General features: G+C 35.7%; 1 pseudogene; it reads left to right on the top strand.

Moving 5' to 3' along the window:
• Positions 1–22,265: 22,265 nt before the first annotated feature.
• Positions 22,266–24,059, top strand: LOC102727692 (nascent polypeptide-associated complex subunit alpha pseudogene; annotated as a pseudogene).
• The last annotated feature ends 220 nt before the right edge of the window (positions 24,060–24,279 follow it).

The following is a 24,279-nucleotide window of genomic DNA, read 5'->3' as shown; positions in this document are numbered from 1 at the left end:
ATTGACGGACTGTACAGTTTGTATAAGTCATACCCACATCTCTTTAAACTCCAAGATCCTCATCTGTAAAATGGGGGAACTGTTATGATTAAATAAATTATTGCATATCTTTTTGTTGTGCCTTACACATAGCAAGCTTTCAATAAATACTGGTCATTATTATTAAATATAAACAGTCACATGTAAGCGAGGACATTCTTCACTATCCGTGGAAAGCTCATACATTGAAAGCCATAAAAGGCCTGATCTATTTTATTGTTGGCAAAAGACTGATAAATACAAGGAAATTCTATGCTGTGATCCCAATTCCTCATGATTGAAATCTTTTTGAGTTCTCTTATTAGTGTCAACTATTAGTGCTTCATGAATCAAAATGATCATAAAAAGAAGGAAGACCCTAAAGAGTTGAGGTGAATAGAAATGAAACGTGCTCTGTGCAACCACACCTTCTTTAATGAGATACTATGTTTTCTTTAAACATCTACTTACTACAATACCCTGCATTTTCTATTGCTCCTTTGCCTTAGTAAACAGGTGCACAATTACATTCACCAATGCATGAACAATTCTGCTGTGGATTTGAACAATTCACAAAACGAAATCAATTCCAAAAATACTTGCTGTTCTATTCTAATTGCATTAGGCCAAGCGTATTAAGCTATGTTTATAGAATCACAAACATTATCTTGCTTTGATTTCGAGGTGAAATTTCAGACTAATCTGTTGGTCTGTTATGTCATTTTTCAATACGCACTAAAAATGTTTCACCACGATAAATGTAATTGTATATTAGTACTCTCACATAAAAAATCCTGTCCCTACAAATACACATGGATACATTCTGTGTACAGCTAGATAGTATAAGCTAGTAAACATTATTAATTTGTAGTGCTTACAAGAATATTAATATGTTCATAAAGTCTTGTCTTTTTAGTCTGTGAAAACATGCTAAAAGCATAGTATGATCTTAACTAATCTTTGTTTTAGCAAGTCTTCAATTACATCGTTCCATCGTGGGTTCCTCTTTCTTATTTCCTTCCCTTTCAAACAATCCTCTCTACCTGAAAAGTGGAAGTTTCTCAAATCAGATGTTTACAGACATGAATGTTTTATAATAAGCTATGGCATATCTTTAGTGCCATCTCCTAATGCATTTCAAAACTGGTTCTCCCACATTTTCCTTAACTGTCAATTTATGCTTTCAGATATTTTTATAAGATGCTCAGATAGAGCTGATGTTGGCCAAATACAGTTGTCCTCAGGCGTTTCTCCCTTTTTCGAGTTGTAAGAAACATTTCTTGAGAGCTCCACGCCTGGCTACCTGATCATCACAATCGCCTCCTGCTGTAATGGAAATATACTGTGCTTTTTCTTCCCTCCCCATATCACTGACACCCAAGTTTGATGGCATGGGGTTTTTTTTCCCACTAACTTGGCTTGCAAAGGCCCTAGGCTAACAAAGAAGACATTATTTTTGCAATGCAGAAAGTAAAAAGGCCTGAGCTTTCCTACTTGTTTTAAATTACAGGCACCTTACTGATATCATTTACTAGTGCTAGGTGCTCCTGCTTCATCCCTGCCAAGTCAAGTAAGACAAACTGCTACTAAAACTACCTCGACCAGGTGAGTCACTTCTCTTCATCAGTGACTGTCAGAAATGTTCATACCAGGAGAAATAACAATGCTGATGCCTCAAAGTACATCCATATTTGATATTTCATATCTCCGTTGGCATCTAGTCAAAGAACAAGACTGTTGCACCACCTGCCTGCCTCTTCTATTTCCCCTAACGTCTACTGCACTTCCAGTCCGATGAAGCTCTTTCTTCCTAGCAGCGCATGCTTTTCAATGCCATCTGATCTTCAGATGGGGCCCAGAGAATGGACAATGATTTTTTGAGTAGATTTGGCACATACAATCAGAGCAAGACTGAAATAAAACTTGCTGTGAGACACCATCTGTTGCCAACTTTTTCCTTTAAATACAGAACAAGGGACATCAGTATGAACTCATGTTCAGTTTAATATAGATACAGATTTTAAAAAGTATGGAAATAAGTATAGATATGTGTATATGTATATAAGGCACTTGTATTGAAGGAGTTCATGACATGCCACCCCAAAATATGCCACTTTGGTACATTGATTATTTTGAACTGAAGACACTTGAAAAATAACAAATGCAGGGAAAGGCTTTTTCTGAACTCCCCTTACCCGCCTAAAGACAGATCCTCCAAAAGGAACTCGATTGTCATAACCTGCTTGGGAGTCTCATCAACCAGGGAACATTAATTCTTATCACAAGAGAGGAGACTAGAAGTTGACATCACACCCAAACAAACTTTGTCGTAAATCATCATACCTCCCTCCTATCTATTCTTCAAAGAGTCCATGTCAAGATCATGTACTGCCTCCTAAATCCCTACATCCCACTCCCCTTCCCCTATCAGATAGTATATAAGTTCTCAAATCTCACTGATCTGGGGAAGTATTCACTTTTTTTTTCCTGTGATACTGCTGTGCATATAATAACAATAAATTTGTGTACCTTTTCTCCTGTTGATCTGCCTACTGTCAGTTTATTTCACAGACCCAGCTAATCAAACCTAGGAGGGTAGATAGTCTTTCTCCCTACAATACACAATCATGTATTTTCAAGTGGAGATCCCTTACAAATAACACACCCCATTAGTAACCAGCACACCAGCACCCAGCACACCAGCACCAGACCTTTCTGTCTAATACCATTATCCAATAAAAGGAACCCAAGGTCCCTGGAAAAATGGCCAATTCTAAAGCTGGGCAGGGAATATACAAGATGAGCTTAGGATATCTTGTAGAGCCAGAAAAAAAGGAAGGCCTAAAATCACACACACATACACACATACTCATACACACACACGATATAAGAGCCAATTGAAAGGGTTCCCAATAACCAAAGCTGGAACAATTTGAGCAAGAAAATACATAAAGTAGTATTGGATTATAACCCAAAGTATAAAATACATATCCATGAGTTCATCCTGATATAAACAAATGATTACATCAATAAATTAATGGGAAAGAATAGACAAATCTCCTGTAGAGGAAAAATTCCAAATAATTTATGAGGATAATGCCCCTTCAAGAAAGTGGAGCATGACTCCCCACACCTTAAATATGAGTTTTTATTTTCTAAAGAGTACAGTATGGAACAGGGTAGGGGGAGTAACTTTATATTGAAGAAGCCTGACAAACACTACCTCAACCAGGTCACCAAGCTTAATGCCATCAGTGATAAGTCATGTTGACAGCATATGCCCTTGATAGGATATGATGAGAATGTCACTTTACATTTGTGGTCTTCCTCTCAAGAAACTATAACTCTGGGCTGCCTGTGAGAATAATATCTGACAAACCCAAACTGAGGATCATCCTACAAAATATCTGACTAGTACTCCTCAAAACTGTCAAGGTCATCAAAAACAAAGAAAGTCTGAAACACTGTCCCAGACAAGTGGAGACTAAGGACACATGATGATTAAATGTAATGTGGTATCTTGGAAAGGATTCTGGAACAGAAAAAAGACATTAGGGAAAACTAAGGAATTTTGAATAAAATATGGGGCTTAATTAATAATAGTGTATCAATACTGGCTCAATAGTTGTGCCAAATGTAATATACTGTAAGTATAAATATTAATGTAAGATGTTAACAATAGGAGAAACATGCTGGATATAGAAGATCCCTACGTATAATTTTTGCAACTTTTCCATAAATCTAAAACTTCTAAAATTAAAAGTTTAGGGGCACCTGGGTGGCTCAGTCAGTTAAGTGTCTGCCTTCGGCTCAGGTCATAATCGCAGGGTCCTGGCCCTGCATCGGGCTCCCTGCTCAGCAGGGAGTCTGCTCCTCCCTCTCCCTCTCCCTCTGTGCTTTCTCTCTCTCAGTCAAATAAATAAAGTCTTTAACAACAACAAAATAATAATAATAAAAGTTTTTTTTTTAAAGTAATTTAACAAATTCCAACTGAACTCTTAGTCATGTCAGTAACTACATATTATCCCCTTTACAATAAATATAATTTGTGTTATCAGACAACATGAGTTTCTAATGACTTCTGCTTTTTTTACTTTCCTTTTTATAGATTATTTTATAGCAGCAATATAAAATTCACTTTAACTTACTCTCCTTTGTAAAATCATTGATCTGTAATTTTCCATGTGGCATCTGATCAATGTTTAATAATTTTCCCCCGGGGAGTGGGGTGAGAAATAATAGGAATCTACTTGTTGTGATACAAAAGCAATTAGCTCACACCTGAGAGAGTCTTTGGGTAGGATATATACTCCCATACTTCTAGAGTTTCCTACTAGGTATGGGGTGCGCCTCCAGAACACCCTGGATGTGGGCGGGCCAGAAGAGTGACAGAGTCTATTGGCTTAGAGGGCCTGAAGAGCCTCACCATTGTTGAGTATTCTCTGCTCAGGACAACACTGTACGGGAACACCAACTCCTTCCCCCCGCAATGCTCCAAGAACAGCCTTAGTCTCAGAGACAGTCTACCCATAAGAGAGTTCAGAGGCCCCAAAATATTTTAAAAAGCCTTTTAGGTCAGCTTCCCAGGGTTGATATCAATGTAGCTCTGTGGCCTTACAGGACCCCGGAGAGGAAGCATGTAGGGAGAGGTCCTGTGAGCCTGGCAATCCCATGTGCACTGCTGCCTAGCCATGGGGCATCCTCATTGAGAGGCACTGCATCTCACTGAGAGGCACTCTCAGGAGGAAATAACCAGTACTGGGTACTCTCTGGAGTGTAAGTCTTACAAGATTTGATAACTGCTGCTGACAGTAACACCTGTTTTCTTCTTATTAAGAGACTTCTGGCTTATGAGAATTTGAAAACATTTCTGCCTAAATATCTCCAGTATCCTCTATCGTATTTTGAAGGTCAGCTACTCTAATTATCCAATGGTGATTACGAAGACTATATGTACACTGAACAGGTTACATGACGGAGAAAAAGAACTGCCCTTACTAAGTGTTCTTAACTCCTGCCCTCTAGGAATCAGACTGTGTCTTGTCTTTTCTATTTGTAAATGCCAGTTTGATCTAACTCTCAAAGAGGCAAAACATTATCAGATTAGGTTTAAAAACCGTCTTGAGTTGGGTTAAATATTAAATTTAAATTAATTTGGTTATAGTTATATATCAAATTTATATATATTTATTATGAATGTTTATTATATTTATTTTATTTTTTAAAAACATCTTCTAGAAATATAGTTAGGTGCTAATGGGTGATCTCCGAGTGGTAGGCATGTTTTTATTTAATATTTTTTGTTTAATTTATCTTCTACACTACATGTACGCTAGTAAGACACTAATGCAGTACATGTACACTAATAATAAAAAGTTATTGTTTTTAATATATGCTAATTTATGCGTTCAGTGCATTAAATTTCTCTATTTTCTACCTGTTCCCTGCCTGGCAGAAAAGTGGTTTTTACAAGGATTATCTAATGAAATAGAAAAGCTACAAAAATACATACTAAGAATGTTAATACACTGAGTTTCTATTAATAAATAAAATGCTTCTCAAAGTTTTCCATGAGGTGTTGGCCTTCAAGATGGAAATTTCCAAACCATTTTCACTTGCTACTATAAAAATTGCATGAGTGGTCAGGCTTAAACACAGATGGGAACACTTGGTGATGCCTGGATGACAAAAAGGATAATAAGGGCCAGATGCTGAGCTGTTTTCTTTACACGGCACCCGGTCTATGGGGGCCCAAAGTGCCCCAAAGGTGATGGCATAATTGGTTGTTGAGAAGATGAACTTAATGTCATGGAAAGGTCAGTCGTAACCCTGAAAACTATTTGAACTGAGAACCGATTACTGACAATCACTTTGAACCTAATTTTTATAGTTATTTCTCCAACTGTTGGCATGCCCGGGATCAGTTTAAATTCTGGAACCCCTGAAAACATGTTTCATAAACTTCCCTACTTCTGCTGCTTATTCACTCCTACCGTAACAGAATACCAGGAAGGAAAGGAATAATTCCAAACCAAGGCCAAGAGAAGTTCCTTTTGAAGCCCTCTTGGGTCATCTGCTGGAGCAGTCTGTTTTTACCCTCAAGTCAGCAATAATGCCTATTTTAATCTAACTGATCAAATAAATAGCAGGCGAAACTCTTATTTCTTTCATCTTAATTATTTCCTCTGTGATACTCAAAGTGCCTTGCAGACCTGCTCAACCTGGCTTTCCCATACTCTGAATTGCCTGGGAGTTAGGCATAGCAGCTGGAACCAAATAATTTCGTCCAGCTCACAAGTGATTTGCTTATCTATGGACACTTCATTGTCTATCCACCAAGCCCTACCACTGCTTTCCTCATTTCCTTTCATGTAAAATTATATAGAACTTAAACACTGCAAAGGTAAAAATCAAATCTAAATAGAGATTTTTAAAAGGTTTTATTACTTCTTTCAACATTTTCTCAAAACAATGGTCAAAGTGAAAATTTCCTACCTGTATGTTATCCAGACATTTGCATAGAGAAGAGAACTCTTTGGAATCAGTTTGTAACTCTAGTTGGCATTTGCTTCTGTACTGAGATTTTTGTTCTGTTTTGTTTTGTTTTGTTTTGTTTTTTTGCCAAGGTTTTGGAGGTGTGCTTTTTCTTTTGATTCATTCAATCCACAAACACTTACTAAACACCTACAATCTGCAAAGCAAAACAGACATTGCATGCTATAAGAAATACAAATTATAAGGCCTACTACTTACTATGACAGAGTTTATAATCTAGCTGAAGAAATCAGAAATAAATGTGAAAGTTTTAATAGCAACAGCAAGAGACAGAAATAGATTATAAATCCAATTCTCTGGTTGAATATGATAAAATTAGAATACTATTAGGTGGGAGAGTGACATCAGCAAAATGGTGGCAGAGGAATTTCTGGTGCTTTTACAGAGCATACTGTAGGAGTAAACTTTCTTAGGAATACCATTTATAAAAATTCAATACTTATAGTGAATTTGGAACATACACAAAGTGATAATCCTGCAAAATAATAGGCAAAGAATAAGATCAATAGAAATGGAACAAGCAAAAAGTAAAAGAAACTATATTGGACCAGAAAAGAAACCATTGTCTTAAACTATCCATGATTTAGAACTTTCCCCAATACCTTAGAGAGGGGGAATTTAGAACACTTATGTGTGTATGTATTATGTATATGTGTGTAATATCTCTGGAAGATTATACCAGATACTGATAATAGAGGTTGCTTCTGTGTAGAAAAACTGGAACACAGGGTAGAAGGAGAGACTTAACATTTCACTGTGCACCCTATTGAACCTTTTTATTTTGTTCTATGCGTATGCATTAACCAGTTTAAAAAAACAAGCAAACAATTTTTAAATGCATGCATATAACCTCTAAAAGGATTCATACCAACATGTTAATACTGGTTGTTTTTCTTTTCTCTTTTGTATTTTGTAGTTTTCAAAGTTTCTACAATAAATGTGTATTTAATTTACAATCACAAAAATATACATTTTTAAAAACATGGAAAAATAGTGAATAACAAACGAATCAAAATAAATAAAATTAGTAATATCAATATTCCAACTGTATAGTATTACTAGTTGTTGCATATAATTTCACTTAACAATATAGAAAACTAAACATAGTTCCCATTAAACAATATTCATTTTCAACTAACCTCTTTTGTTTTCTTCATTAATTCCACATCTTAAGGACCCTATCAGGTATTGTTACAGATTCTTGAATTAAGTGGTCCCTGCCCCTGGATATTTAGGTGCCTGGGAAGTACAAAATCGGATAAGCAGCACTCCAAACATGCTTTAACATGGCTAATTCCTATATATTACCTACTCAAGACCTGTCCTAGAGAAGCAGATGCAGCTAACAAAGAGTAATTTATAAATTAAGTGTTCATATATAAAATGTCTTTAAAACTTTTATACCCAGACCTATTAATGTCTTGGATTAATGGGTGACATGAGAAAGTTTTCATTATGACATTTCTCCAAAGAAAATATACAAATGGACAAACAATAAGTTCTGACATGATACTCAACGTCATTAGTCATTAGGAAATAAAAATGAAAACCACAAGATCCTAGTTCATCCACAAGGATGACGGTAACACATGTTGGCAAGGATGCAGAGAAATTGGAAACCTCATACATTGTTGATGGGAATGTAAAATCATGCAGCTGCTTTGGAAAACAGTTTAGTAGTTCCTCAAAAAGTTAAACTTAGAATTTCCATATGACCCACTAGTTCCCCTTCTACATATAAACGCAAGAGAAATGAAAACACATAACCACAAAAAAATTGTACATATTCACAGCAGTATTACTATAAACAAAAAGTGGAAACAACCCAAATGTCCATCAGCTGATGAATGGCTAAACAAAATGTATTTCCATACAATAGAATATTATTTACCACAAAAAGGAATGAAGTACTAATAAATGCTACAACATGAATGAACCTCAAAAATATTATGCTTAAGTGAAAGAAGCCAAACACAGAAGACCACATGTTATTGCATGATAACATTTATATGAAATGTCCAGAGACAGAAAGTGGATTAGCATTTGCCAGGAGCAGAGGGGAGGAGAGAACTGGGAGTGACCACTGATGGATACAGAGTTTCTTTTAGAGGTGATGAGGATGTTCTGGAATTAGAACAATCTAGTGGTGATGGTGCTAAAAACTATTGTATTGTACATTTTCATGGAGTGAGTTTTATGATACGTGAATTATATCTCACTGATTTTTTAAAATTTCATTATGAGCTCAATGCCCAAAATCAGGGTATCAACCTGAGTATCAACCTAAGTTTACTGACCCAATGGCATAAGCATCATAAAGGCAGATTCTTTGGGAGACCATAATGATATTATTACTTATTAACCAGCATATTTAAACTAATGCAATACAGACCATATTTAAAATCTCTTCAGGGATAAACTAAGTCTTAAAGTTTACCTTGGAACTGATTGCTAAAAGAAAAGTAATACGACACACAAATAAAAAGCAAATTTGCTTTTTTTCCCACAAACTTTTACTTTAATAACATAGTGGTTCCGCTTGCTTTTAGAGTTCTTATCACCAAGGTTGAACTACCACACAGAGAAAATTGACAACAGTAGGGCCTCAAATATCGAATTGGACTTATTACAGCAAGTGTTTGACAGCATATATGAATATGACCAAAGTCTGACTTCTAATATTCATCAATATATTTCCTTCTATATTATACACAAAGATTATGCAATCTGTGTTTTCATTAACATAAACTAAACATTATTATGACTGATTTTAAAATTAGAATCATTTTCTAATATTGAGAGTATATTATAGTTATTCAACTTATATGTATTTTGACTATTTCAATGAAAACATCTAAATTCTCTTGGTTTGTCTCCTGAGTTATTTGGTAATTTGTTTTTTCTTCTTTTTTTTTTTTTAAAGATTTATTTATTTGACAGAGAGAGAGACAGAGAAAGCAGGAACACAAGCAGGGGGAAGTGGGAGAGGAAGAAGCAGGCTTCCCACGGAGCAGGGAGCCAGATGTAGGGCTCGATCCCAGGACCCTGGGACCATGACCTGAGCCGAAGGCAGACGCCTAACGACTGAGCCACCCAGGCGCCCCTTGGTAATTTGTTAATCTAACATTGTAAGAGGACAAAAAAAAAAAAAAAATAGCTGAATGACTGTTATCAACCCCTCATTTCCCTCTTCCTCCCCTATACACATGGAGTACTCAAGTTTTACTTAAAAGTGCTACTTAAAACATTTTTATTTAGCATTTCATTAGAAAATTTTTTATAAACCAATAAAGTAGGACTTTATTTTATGATGCTGAATTAGCTATTTACTGCTGCATAACGGATTACCCCAAATCATAGCGACTTAAAACAAAAGCATTTATTACCTCACAATTTTTGTTGGTTTGGAATTTCATAGCATCTTAGTTGGGTGCCTTAGGTTCAGAAGTTCCCATAAAATTGTTGGAGCTACATTCATCCCAAGGCATAACTGAGACTAGAAGATCCACTTCTACAATAGCTCACCTACGTGGCTGTTGGCAAGGACCTCAATTCCTCACTGCATGTACATAGAGCTATTTAATGTATCTTCAAAGCCTGTCAACTGGCTTCCCCCACAGTCAGTGACCCAAAAGAGAGAGCAAGGAAGAAGTCATGATGCTTTTTATGATCTAGTCTTGAAAATTACATATCATCATTTCCACCATATTCTATTAATAAATAAAGCGAGTCCAGCCCACACTTGGAGAGATGAATTAGGCTGCACCTTTAGAAGAGAGGAATGGCAAAGAATTTATGGACATAATTTTAAATCTCCACAAGCCCTTTAAAATAAATTGATTAGCATGAGTATAATTAATACATTGAAAATAAACCTCATATATGTATTAATTTGGCTCCAAATTTCAGTTGACTAATTTTAGAAATTCTACAATAGGACTCTAATTCTTTTGTTTGGAAAAATTTTCCTCTATTTCATATATCACTATTCTCTGAAACAAAAAGTCAAGGAATAACAATAAAAACAATGTGACAGAGATTATTAATTCTCATCAAACATGCCTGTGCTTCTGTAAATTTCATAGCCTTCCTTACAGTTTGGTTGGGATCATGTAACGGATTCTGAACAATAAAGTGTAAGTAGAAGTGATGAATGTCACATTCATGCTGAGACAGATAAGGCTGAGTTGCCTTTTTATAAGCCCTCTTTTTCCCTCCGTTGGCAACCATGAAGAACACATGTTCCAGTTGGTGGATCTACAAGAAGGAAGATGTCCCAATTGCTATTGGACTGTGTTGTAAGTGAAAAGTAATCATTTATTATGTTAAGCCACTAAAATGTGGGGATTAATTTTTTATCCAGCATAGCAGAGCATAGTGACTGACTAATTCATACTGCTAACACTTCAGTTAAATATTTAAAAGTACAATTCTCATATGTCCTAAACAAATGTTCTTATCCTTACTGAAAATTAAGATGTTCCCTTTCAAAAATAAATAAAAGCAACTGATACCAGAATATTTAAATCCAGTCAATGGAGCTTCATCCTGAATCCCAGTTAACTATGATCTAATTGTAGACATAAAGAAAAATAGCCTCAAGAACAAAGAAACCTTGAGGAAGAATTAAGAATGGCAATTCAATCTCAGCAAAACAGAGATTAAGAGAAACGATGAAAGTTCATGCTTTTATGTTGAATTCACTCCAATCCTTCTTAAAGCTGAATCTAAGACTTAAAAAATAATTCATGGACAAACGGAGGGGAAAAAAAGTTAAATAAGCATATTCTTAATCTTTGGAGACTAATATCTAAGATAAGTTATTGTTTTACACGTCACAAAACCTAGGGCTATTTTCATAGCTAAATAATCTAAAATTAAATTCTTAAATCCAATCACTATTGTTTAGAAATCTTGTCATAGGTGTCTTTTGGTGTACCAGAAAATAGATTAAGGGAGGTAAAGAGGATGATGTTGTTCAAAAGAACAAGTGAGAATTGGGAATTAAGAAAACTAGCAACAAAGGAAAAGCAGGAAAGACCAGTAAATCAGTGGAAGAAAGAGAGAGCCAGATTATTTTAAATTAAGAAAAACAGGTACTGATAATGAATTCAATTTCATTTAAAAAGAAAAAAGGACTAGTGATTTGTTATTTTATTTTTTGCCTGCAGGTGGCAGCTCCTGCTAAATATATAATAGGAATGTTTCTGAATAGTTTCTACACTATCATCAAGTCAGGCTCTCACTTTAAAAAGGGGTGGGGGCGGGGGGAGGGAGCCAAAATTGTAATTTCAGTTAGTCTCATATAAAACCAAAGTAGCAGTTTTTCAAAATAGCTTTAATTCTCAAAAAATATAAAACAAATACCTTCCTGGGGTATATTAGAAACAAAATAACAAATATATGTACATTTCTTCCAATGTAGCAATTCTCAGTTATTTCTTAAGCCTTTGGGATTGTGTCTTGTTTTGTTGTTTTTGTAAATTTTGAATTGTTAGAACTTATTGGTGTACTCTAGCTCAGATCATGAAATGCCAGGATTGGGTGGATGGGACAAGCACTATACATTATACTCACTATATTCATTACATTAAAAAATGATAAATATACACAAAGACCACTGTTTATTTTTTTCAAGGGTACATATATTTCTAAATAAGTATCAGGAGAGTGTATTGGAAGAGCATATATTGCATGCACTAATTCTAGTGTCTAGGGAGGAAAGGGGGTTGGGGACAGAAAATGAAAGGGAAAAGGAGCTCATGGGTGGCTCAGTTGGTTAAGCATCTGCCTTCTGCTCAGATCATGATCTCAGGGTCCTGGGATCAAGCCCTTTGTTGGGTTCCCTGCTCAGCGTGGAGTCTGCTTCTCCCTCTCCTTCTGCCCCTCCCCCCACAACTCATGCTGTCTCTCTCTCTCTCTCCCTCAAATAAATAAAATCTTTAGGAAAAAAAAAGAAAAGGAAAGGAAAAAAATTAAGTATATTTAAATTTATTCCTAAGTAGTTCATGGCTTTGTTGCTTTGGTAAATAGCATGTCATTTATTTCATTTTTCCAATCACTTGTTTTTAGTACATATAGAAATATATTTCATTTTTATATATTGATCTTATATCCTGAAATTTTGCTAAATTCACTTATTGGCATTACTATGCTTTTTGTAAATTCATTGGGATTTTCTATGTAGATGATTGTGTCATTTGTGAATAAAAACAAAGAATGCGTATTGCCAATCTGCATTACAATTATTTCTTTTTCTTGCCTTATTTCACTGTCTAGAACTTTCAGGTTAATAGAAATGGTGAGAGCGATATCCTTGCCTGATTCTTGATCTTAGCAAGAAAATATTCACTCTTTCATCATTAAATATGATAATGGTTGTAGGTATTTAATAGACTCCATTTATCAGATTGAGAAAGTACCCTTGTATTCCTAGTTTGCTGAAAATTTTTATCATGCATGGATGTTAAATGTTGTCAAATACATTTTTCTGCATCTAGTGAGAAGATCATATGTATTTTTCTTTTTAGTCTATTGATATGTGGAATTACGTTAATTACTGAACCTGAACCAAGTTTACATTCTTGGGATAGTCCAATTAGGTTATAATGTATTATCCTTTGTTTATATTACTAAATTTGATTAGCTAATATTTTGCTGAAGATATTTACATCTATGTTTAAAAGAGTTTGTATAAAATTGGTGTATTTCTTGAAATGTTTGGTTGAATTCACTAATGAAGCCATCTAAGCCTGGAATTTTCCATGTGGGAAGGAGGTTTTTAACTACTAATTCAATTTCTTTAATAGATATAGGACTACTTGACCTATCTCTTCTTGAGTGAACTTTGGTATTTTGCATATTTCAAGGGATTTTTCCATTTCTTTGAAATTATCAAATTTATTGGCATAAAGTTGTTCACACAGTAGCTTATTTTCCTTTTAATGTTTGTGAGATCTGTAGTGATAGTGTTTATTTCACTTTGAATATTTGTGATTTGTCTTCTCTATTTTTTTATTAGTCTAGCTAGTAGTTTAACAATTTTGTTCATCCTTTCAAGAAAACAGCTTTTTATTTTATTGACTTTCTTTATATTTCTTTATTTCCTATCTCACGAATTTCTGTTCTTATCATTATTTTCTTCCTTCTGCTTATTTTGCTCATCTTTTCTAGTTTCTTAAGGTAAAAATTGAGGTCATTATTTGTGAATTCCTTCCTTTTTGATATAGACATTTGATGTTATACATTTCTCTCTTAACTGCGCCAGATGTCCAACAAGTTTTGATATGCTGTGCTTTTACCTTTATTCAACTCAAAATATTCTCTAATTTTCTTTATAATTTCCTTTTGATCCAAGGAACCCATTTAGAATTGTGTTCTTTCATTTTCCAATATTGCAGAATCTTTCCATATACCTTTCTGCTACTGATTTCTAGTTTACTTCTTTTGTAGTTGAAGAATATATTTTTATGACTGCAATAATTTTAAATTTGTAGAGATTCCTATATACAGTCTACTTTGGTGAATATTTTATCTGTACTTAAAAAGAATATATTTTGCTGTTATTGAATGGAATACTCTATAAATATCAATTAGATCAGTTGATTGCTTAGGTTTTCTAGATCCATAACTGATTTTTGGTCTACTTTTTCTATCAAATACTAAGATAGGAAATATTGAAATTCCAATTATTTTTGTGGATTTGTCTACTTTCAGTTCTATCAGTTTCTGTTTTTCAAATTGTGTTATTAGGTGTGTAGATATTTAGGATTGTTATATTTTTTGATACCTTGATCTCTTTATCATTATGTAATATTTCTCTTTATCTCAGGTAAAATTTCTTGCCCTAAGGTCTACTTTCTCTGATATGAATACATCCCCTCAAACTTACTTTTATTTAGATAATGCAAGGTTTATTTTTGTGCAACCTTTTTTTCTTTTAGCTAGTCTATGTCTTCAAATTTAAATTACACTTATTTTAGGCAAAATATACTTGGGTCTTGTTTTTATATTCAGTCTAACAAAGCATGCCATCTACCTGGGTGGTTGAAGCATTTATATTTGATGTAATTATTTATATAATTGAATTTAAATCTACCACTTTGCTATTTGTTTCCTTTTTCCCCAGCACTAGACTGTCATTGCTTATTACTTGATGGGCAGCTCACAGGACAGACAGGGTTCTCATTTCTCCTGTCCATCCTCAGCTTTAGGCAGGCCAAGAGTTCCCAGGACCTTGATTATGAGTTTTTTCAGTATTTCTGCCTCTCCTCTGCCCAGGAATCAAACTCTTGGTAGTTGGGCTGGCAGAGAGTTTTCTGCCACTCCTCCAGACCCCCTTTCCTATTTACTCAATGCAAGGCTCATGGTAGCAGCAGAAGGGTTTCCTGTTCTAATTTTAGTGGCAAATGGCTTTTGCTTCTACCCTTCCCTCAGCAGAACTATATCTTTGCCTAGATCCAACACCCCCCCCGCCCCCCCCCCCCCCCCCACACACACACACACACACACACACACACACACACACACACACACTGAGGCAATAGATCTTGGACTGGGTCCTAGGAGTAGAATGGTTTCATGGCCCTCCCCCAGAGGTTTACAACTTTTGTTTCGCATATGAGAAAAGTCTAGAAAGTAGACAGATTTTGATGTCTGTGTGGCACCAAGGGACATGCTCTCAGATTTCCCTACTCGCACCCAATCTTTCTTGTAAAGACCAAGTAGAGGCAATGGAAAAGCAATAACAAATGAATGAGGACTCTAGAACTCCCAAAGATCCTAACCTGTCATACAATTGTTTCACCTTTGGCAGAGCCCAAAAGGAAGAGGTTGCTGCCGTAAGAAAAAGGAAACAGGGGAGCCTGGCTGGCTCAGTTGTTAAGCATCTGCCTTTGGCTCAGGTCACGATCCCAGGGTCCTGGGATCAAGCCCCACATCAGGCTCCCTGCTCGGCGGGAAGCCTGCTTCTCCCTCTCCCACTCCCCCTGCTTGTGTTCACTCTCTCACTGTGTCTCTCTCTGTCAAATAAATAAATAAAATCTTAAAAAAAAAAAAGGAAAGGAAACAGTTAACATACAGTGTTATATTAGTTTCAGGTATACAATATAATAATTTAACAGCTCCATACAACACCCGGTGCTCATCATAAGTGCACCCCTTAATCCTCATCACCTATTTAACCCATCTACCCTCCCAACTCCCCTCTGGTAACCATCAGATTGTTCTCTATAATTAAAACTCTGTTTCCTGCTTTCTATTTTTTCCCCTTGCTTGTTTGTTTTGTTTCTTAAATTCCACATAGAAATGAAATCATACGGTATTTGTCTTTCTCTGATTTATTTCACTTAGCTTTATACTATCTAGCTCCACCCATGTCGTTGCAAATGACAAGATTTCATTCTTTTTATGGCTGAATAATATTCCATTGTGTATAAATACCACATCTTTTCTATCCATTAATCTACCGATGGACACTTGGGCTCTCTCCATATCTTGGCTCTTATAAATAATGCCTCTGTACACATAGAGGTGCATGTATCCCTTTGAATTAGTGTTCTTATATTTTGGGGGTAAATATCCAGTAGTACAATTCCTAGATGGTAAGGTAGTTCAATTTTTTTTTTTTAAAGATTTTATTTATTTATTTGAGACAGAGAGCATGAGAGGGAGGAGGGTCAGAGGGAGAAGCAGACTCCCTGCCGAGCAGGGAGCCCGATGCGGGACTCGATCCTGGGACTCCAGGATCATGACCTGAGCCGAAGGCAGTCGCTTAACCAACTGAGCCACCCAGGCGCCCAAGGGTAGTTCAATTTTTAACTTTTTGAGAAACATCCATACTGTTTTCCATAGTGGTTGCACCAGTTTGCATTCCCACCCAAAGTGCATGAGTGTTCCTTTTTCTCCACATCCACACCAACACATATTGTCGCTTGTGTTGTTGATCTTAGCTATTCTCACAGGTGTAAGGTGATTTCTTGCTGCAGTTTTTTTTTTTTAATTTTATTTATTTCTTTGACAGAGAGAGAGAGAGCCAGGCAGAGGGAGAGTGAGAAGCAGGCTCCCCACTGAGCAGGGAGCCCGACGTGGAGCTCAATCCCAGGACCCTGGGATCATGACCTGAGCCGAAGGCAGACGCTTAACCAACTGAGCCACTCAGGCGCCCCTTCTCGCTGCAGTTTTGATTTGCATTTCCCTGAAGATGAGTGATGATGAATATCTTTTCATGTGTCTATTCACCATCTGGATGTCTTCTTTGGAGAAATGTCTGTTCATGTCTTCTGCTCATTTCTAATTGGATTATTTGTTTTTTGCCTGTTGAGTTTTATAAGTCCTTTATATATTTGGATACTAGCCTTTATTGAATATGTCATCTGCAAATATCTTCTCCCATTCTGTAAGTTGCTTTTTAGTTCTGTTGATTGTTTCCTTTGCTGTGCACAAGCTATTTATTTTGATGTAGTCCCAGTGTTTTATTTTTGCTTTTGTTTCCCTTGCCTCAGGAGACATATCTAGAAAGAAGTTGTTATAGCTGATGTCAGAGAAGTTACTGCCTGTGTTCTCTTCTAGGATTTTTATGGTTTCAGGTCTCACATTTAGGTCTTTTGGAATTTATTTTTGTGTATGGTGTAAGAAAGTGGTTCAGTTTCCTTCTTTTGCATATAGCTGTCCATTTTTCCCAACACCATTTGTTGGTAAGACTGTCTTTTTCCCATTGGATATTCTTGCCTGCTTTGTTGAAAATTAATTGACAATATAATTGTGGGTTTATTTCTAGATTTTCTATTCTGTTTCATTGATCTATGTGTCTATTTTTGTGTCAGTACCATACTGTTTTGATCACTACAAGTCTGTAATATGACATGAGGTCTGGAATTGTGATACCTCTAGCTTTGCTTTTCTTTTTCAAGGTTGCTTTAGTTATTTGGGGTCTTTTGTGGTTTCATACAAATTTTAGGATTATTTGTTTCAGTTCTGTGAAAAATGCTGTTGGTATTTTGATAGCTATTGCATTAAATGTGTAGATTGCTTTGGGTAGTATAGACATTTTGACAACATTTGTCCTTCCAACCCATGAGCATAGAATGTCTTTCCCCTTCTTTGGGTCTTCTTGAATTTCTTACATTAATGTTATAATTTTCAGAGTACAGGTCTTTCACCTCTTTGATTAGGGTTAATCATAAGTATCTTATTTTTGTGCAATTGTAAATGGGATTATTTTTCTTAATTTATCTTTCTGCTGCTTCACTATTAGTATATAGAAATACAACAGATTTCTGTACATTGATTTTGTATCCTAAGACTTTACTGATCTTGTATCCTAAGACTTTCTTGAATTTGTTTTGTATCCTAAGACTTTACTCAGTTCTACCAGTTTTTTGGTAGAGTCTACATATAGTATCCTGCCATCTGAAAATAGTGCAAGTTTTACTTCCTCTTTACTGATTTGGAGTCTTTTTATTTCTTTTTGTTGTCTGATTTCTGTGGCTATGACTTCCAGTACTATGTTGAATAAAAGTAGTGAGAGTGGACATCCTTACCTTGTTCCTGGCCTTAGGAGAAAAGCTCTCAGTTTTTCCCCATTAAGGATGATGTTAGCTATGGGTAATTTTCATAGATAGCCTTTATTATGTTGAGGTATGTTCCCTCTAATCCTATTTTGTTGAGGGTTTTTATCATGAATGAATGTTATACTTTGTCAAATGCTTTTTCTGCATCTATTGAAGTGATTATATGGTTTTTTTATCCTTTCTCTTCTTTTTTTTTTTTATTTACATTTTTTTTTATTCTTATGTTAATCCCCATACATTACATCATTAGTTCTAGATGAAGTGTTCCATGATTCATTGTTCGTGCACAACACCCAGTGCTCCATGCATCCTTTCTCTTCTTTATGTCATATATCACATTGATTGATTTGCAAATGTTGAACCACCCTTGCAGCCTGGCAATAAATCCCACCTGATCGTGGTGATTGATTTTTTTAATGGATTGTTGAATTTGGTTTGCTAGTATTGTATTGAGAATTTTTGTGTCTATGCTCATCAGGGAAATTCACCTGTAGTTTTTTTTAGGGTGTCATTATCTGGTTTCAGTATCAGGGTAATGCTGGCCTCATAGAATGAATTTGGAAGTTTTCCTTCTTTTCCTATTTTTTGAAATGGTTTGAGAAGACTAGGTATTAACTCTTCTTTAAATGTTTGGTAGAATTCACCTGTGAAGCTGTTTAGTCCTGAACTGTTTTCCTTTGGCAGTTTTTTGATTACTCATCCAACTTCTTCGCTGATTATTGGTCTGTTCAAATTTTCTATTTCCTCCTGTATCAGTTTTGGTAGTTTTTATGTTTCTAAGGATTTATCCATTTCTTCTAAGTTGTCCAGTTTGTTGGCTTATAGTTTTTCATAATACTCTCTTATAATTGTTTGTATTTCTGTGGTGTTGGTTGTTATTTCTCCTCTCTCATTTGTGATTTAATTTATTTGAGCTCTTTCTCTTTTTTTCTTGTTAAGTCTGGCTAGGGGTTTATCAATTTTATTCTTTTTTTTTCTGAAGAAACAGCTCCTGGTTTCATTGATCTGTTCTATTGCTTTTTTAGTTTCTATATCATTTATTTCTGCTCTAATCTTTATTATTTCCTTCCTTTTGCTGGTTTTTGGTTTTGTTTGTTCTTTTTCTAGCTCCTATAGGTGTAAGGTTAGGTTAAGATTTTTCTTACTTCTTGAGGTAAGCCTGTATTGCTATATATACTGCCCTCTTAGAACCACTTTTGCTGCATCCCACAGGTTTTGAACCATAGTTTTTTCATTTTCATTTGTTTCCATGTGCTTTATTTCTTCTTTGATTTCCTGGTTGATCCATTCATTATTTAGTAGCATGTTGTTTAACCTCCATGTATTTGTGGTCTTTCCAGATTTTTTCTTGTGGTTGATTTCTAGTTTCATAGCATTGTGGTCAGAAAATATGCATGGTATGATTTCTATCTTCTTAAACTTGTTGAGGATAATATGTGATCTATTCTGGAGAATGTTCTGTGTGCATTTGAAGAGAATGTGTATTCTGCTGTTTTAGGATGGAATGTTCTGAGTATATCTGTTAAATTCATCTAAATCAGTGTGTCATTCAAAGCCCCTGTTTCCTTATTCATGTTCTGTTTAGATGAGCTATCCATTGATGTAAATGAGGTGTTAAAGTCCCCTACTATTGTTTTTGTTTTTGTTTTTTAAGATTTTATTTATTTGACAGAGAGAAAGAGTGAGAGCAGGAACACAAGCAGGGGGAGTGGGAGAGGGAGAAGGAGGCTCCCCACTGAGCAGGGAGCCCGATGTGGGGCTCAATCCCAGGACCCTGGGATCATGACCTGAGCTGAAGGCAGACACTTAATGACTGAGCCAACCAGGCGCCCCATTATTGTTGTATTATTATTGATTAGTCCCTTCATGTTTGTTATAAACTGTTTTATGTATTTGAATGCTCCTATCTCAGGTGCATAAATATTTATAATTGTTATATCTTCTTGTTGGATTGTCCCTTTATGATTATATAGTGCCCTTCCTTGTCTCTTGTTATAGTCTTTGTTTTAAAGTCCATTTTCCCAATCTAAATATTGCTACTCTGCCTTTTTTAAAAATCCATTTGCATGATGGGGTGGATGTTTCTCCATCCTCTAACTTTCAATCTGCAGGTGTCTTTAGGTCTAAAATGGATCTCTTGTAGGCAGCATATAGATGGGTCTTGGTTTTTTATCCATTCTGTCACCTTATGTCTTTTGATAGGAGTATTTAGTCCATACATTCAAAGTAATTATTGATAGATATGTATTTGTTGCCATTTTATTATTTGTTCTGTGATTGTTTCTGAAGATTTTCTCTGATCCTTTCTTGTCTTTCTCTCTTTCATGTTTTGTTGATTTTCTTCAGTGATATATTCAGATTTCTTTCCTCTTTATTCTTTGCATATTTATTAGTGGTTTTTGATATATGGTTACCATTACATTTGTATATAACCACTCCATGACCTCTGCATTTAGCAATCTTCTTATTTGCTGATGTTGTCAACTTCAGTCAGTGTAGAGAAGTTAATTGTCTTGTCAAGTGAACTTTGAGTGTTTTGCTTTGTTTTCTTTTCCTTCTTGCTTGCTTGCTTCCTTGCTTTTTACCAGCCATGGCAAATACTTGTATAGATTTCAATCTTGGAAGGAAGGACCCCAATTATGAAGACATTTTATTCAATAGTCCAGTCCTTGATAAAAGATTCCCCTATTTTTTAAACTTCCCTTGATGGCTTATTTTTCTCTGCATAACTCTAATGTTCCCCAACTGCCCATTCATTCTTAGTAGGGTTAACCATGTGTAAGGTGCACAATATGTGCCAGACACCATGGTAGAAACTTTTATATATATATATATATATATAATATAATATATATATATATATAATCTTCTCACCACACAGCCTCTCTTTCTATTTCTTTTTGCCCTCATCTTCTGCTCTGTACTGATTCTCAATGCTAGTGTCTCTAGGCCTGATCTTCGTCCACAGGTTGAGCAGCACATTTCCAACAGATTTCTGGGTTGGTTTTTTTGTTTTGTTTTTTTTCATATTGTTCTCACTTGCCCCTCAAACTTGATATGTCTGATGTAGGAAGCATACTTTTATACTTTTTTACATACATTTATGGCATTCCAGCTGCCATTTCATATCATAACAGAAAATATGTGCTAAACAACTACCACAGAAAATATTACAGCATATTTCAAGTCATTCTAAATATTGAAATAATTCTATGTACCTTAAACCCTATAAAATTGTATTTTTTAATGATCTGATATTCCTCACCTATGTTATGGACCATGATAAAAAGAAAATAAAAGGCAGCTGAAAAATCATCACAAAATATATTAAGTACCCTCTTTAATTTGAATGTATGAAAATATAATTCCCAAAAAGGATGAATTTCACAAAATTTGGAAAAAGAGATTAATAAAAATCATTCTCTGAGTCAGCTTTTACAATGTTCCCCCAAATTCCATCAGAAAGACTACAATTCCTCCTTAATTTTATCAAAGAGAATAAACTTTGGGTATTTTTTATTGTTGTCTACAATGGTGTAATGCTAAGTAACTGAAGGGTAATGATCATTATAAAGTCTAAAATAAGAGAGTCAAAGAACAATGATTTCTCAATATTTATCCACTTTATCCACAGCAGAAGGTATCCTGATTGATCAATTCAAGCATCTGGGTCAGACTTACTATATCTTTATAGTAAGAAGCTATTCTAGATTGATAACTACTTTCCACAGGCTCATCTGGCCACTTTTGTTTTTTAGTGTACCAATTTGTTTTTCTTACTGGGAGGAAATACACTCAAAAACCACTCCCAGATAACTGAAAAATTGAATTCCTGTGTCTTGAAGCTAAGACCTGTGCCTTTAATCAGAGGTGACTGACCCATTTATGACAGCCCTTCCCCATAGGCTAAAAGAAGCAGAATCTAGTTTCTCATTCCCCCACCACATCTTACAGTCAGCTTCATTTGTGTAAAATTTTGCTGGTATGACCTAACAAAGTGTTCCAGTTTCTATTTTTGGCCTAGAATTTTGTTCTTTATTCAAATAGTAAATCCATTTGCTTTTGCCTGAAATACTTGAATGAATTTTTATAAAATTTGTTTTAAGAAAAATTATCAATGTCTTATCTAAATACTTGAAAAAAATAGTAAAAGGAAAGAAAATTCCGTAATTTTATTATTTTAACACAGCTATTTTCATTTTTTGGTCTTTTGTTCTGGTCAGATTGCTTTATAGAAGAGTGATAACAGTTGACAACTCAGCAATGTATGTATACAGTGGCAAGTTTTTGGGTCTTTTTGTTTTGTTTTGTTTTTTGTTTTTGTAAAGGGCCAGACAGTAAATATTTTAGGCTTTACAGCCCATATAGTCTCTGATGCAACCTATTTAACTCTGCTTTTGTAGCACAAAAGCAACCATAGACTTTATGGAAATGAATGAATATGGCTCTGCTCCAAAAAACCCAAAATTTGAATTTCATATAACTTTCATGTACCACAAAATATTATTCCCCTTTTGGTTTTTGTTCAGCATTTGGAAAGGTAAAATAAAGTCTTGGCATGTAGGCCATACAAAAGTAGGCAGCAGGTTGGATACCATGGATCATAGTTGGCCCACCCTGTTTAAGACCATATCTCTAGTTTTGACCTATATGCTGAGCTCCACAGCCCTATTTTCAGCTTTTTCCTGTCCATCTTGATATGAACATTCCAAGACACCTCAAACCAAAATCATTTAAAACCTAACTCAGAACATATGCCTCATCCAAACTATCTGCTTCTCTGAAATCTCCCACTTCTTTCTGTTCATAGAATACTGCATCTCAGTCATCCAGACCTGAAATTTTTTTTAAGATTTTATTTATTTATTTGACACAGAGAGACACACCAAGAGAGGGAACACAAGCAGAGGGAGTGGGAGAGGGAGAAGCAGGCTTCCTGCTGAGCAGGGGGCCCGACGTGGGGCTCGATCCCAGAACCCTGGGATCATGACCTGAGCTGAAGGCAGATGCTTAATGACTGAGCCACCCAGGCACCCCCAGACTTGAAACTTAAAAATCACCCTTGTCTGCCAGGCTTCCTTCTGCAACAGGCGTGGGTCACGCTCTCGCTCGCTCTCTTTCTGCCGCCATCTTGGTTCCATGTTCCCCTCACAAAATGCCTGGCGAAGCCACAGAAACCGTCCCTGCTACAGAGCAGAAGTTGCCACAGCCCCAGGCTGAGACAGGGTCTGGAACAGAATCCGACAGTAATGAATCAGTACCAGAGCCTGAGGAACAGGATTCCACACAGGCAACCACACAACAGGCCCAGCTGGAAGCAGCTGCAGAAATCGATGAAGAACCGGTCAGTAAAGCAGAACAGAGCCAGAGTGAAAAGAAGGCACAGAAGGCTGTGTCCAAACTGGGTCTTCGACAGGTTACAGGGGTTACAAGAGTCACTAACTGAAAATCTAAGAATATCCTCTTCGTCATCACAAAACCAGATGTCTACAAGAGCCCAGCTTCAAATACCTACATAGTTTTTGGGGAAGCCAAGATCAAGGATTTGTCTCAGCAAGCACAACTAGCAGCTGCTAAGAAATTCAAAGTTCAAGGTGAAGCTGTCTCAAACATTCAAGAAAACACATAGACTCCAACTGTACAAAAGGAGAGTGAAGAGGAAGAGGTTGATGAAATCGGTGTAGAGGTTAAGGACATAGAATTGGTCATGTCACAAGCAAATGTGTCAAGAGCAAAGGCAGTCCAAACCCTGAAGAACAACAGTAATGATGTTGAAAATGCTATTATGGAATTAACAATGTAACCATCTGAAAACAAGGGCTTTTTTTGGTGTTTCAAAAGAATAACTACAGCTTGGTTTGAAATTTGTACTGTTTCTATCATTAATAAAGTTACAGCTTCTTGTTGGATAAAAAAAAAAAAATCACGCTTGTCAAGTCTGGTCCTGTCTCAAATATGTCTTCAATTTGCAATTCCCACACCCAGCATCTGAGTTCAGCTCTTCATTACTTAGCCTACCTTGTGGCTATGGCACTATAATTGGTTTCCATGACTCTAGTTTCATGTACTCCAATGTATCTAATATACTGCTGTCAGACTAAGCTTCCTAAAGCTCTGCTCTAATTATGTCACTACA

Source organism: Leptonychotes weddellii, chromosome 2 (genome assembly GCF_054177405.1).
Source record: "Leptonychotes weddellii isolate Sample4059 chromosome 2, ASM5417740v2, whole genome shotgun sequence".
Taxonomy (NCBI): Eukaryota; Metazoa; Chordata; class Mammalia; order Carnivora; family Phocidae; genus Leptonychotes; species Leptonychotes weddellii.
This window is presented reverse-complemented; position numbering and strand designations above follow the sequence as displayed.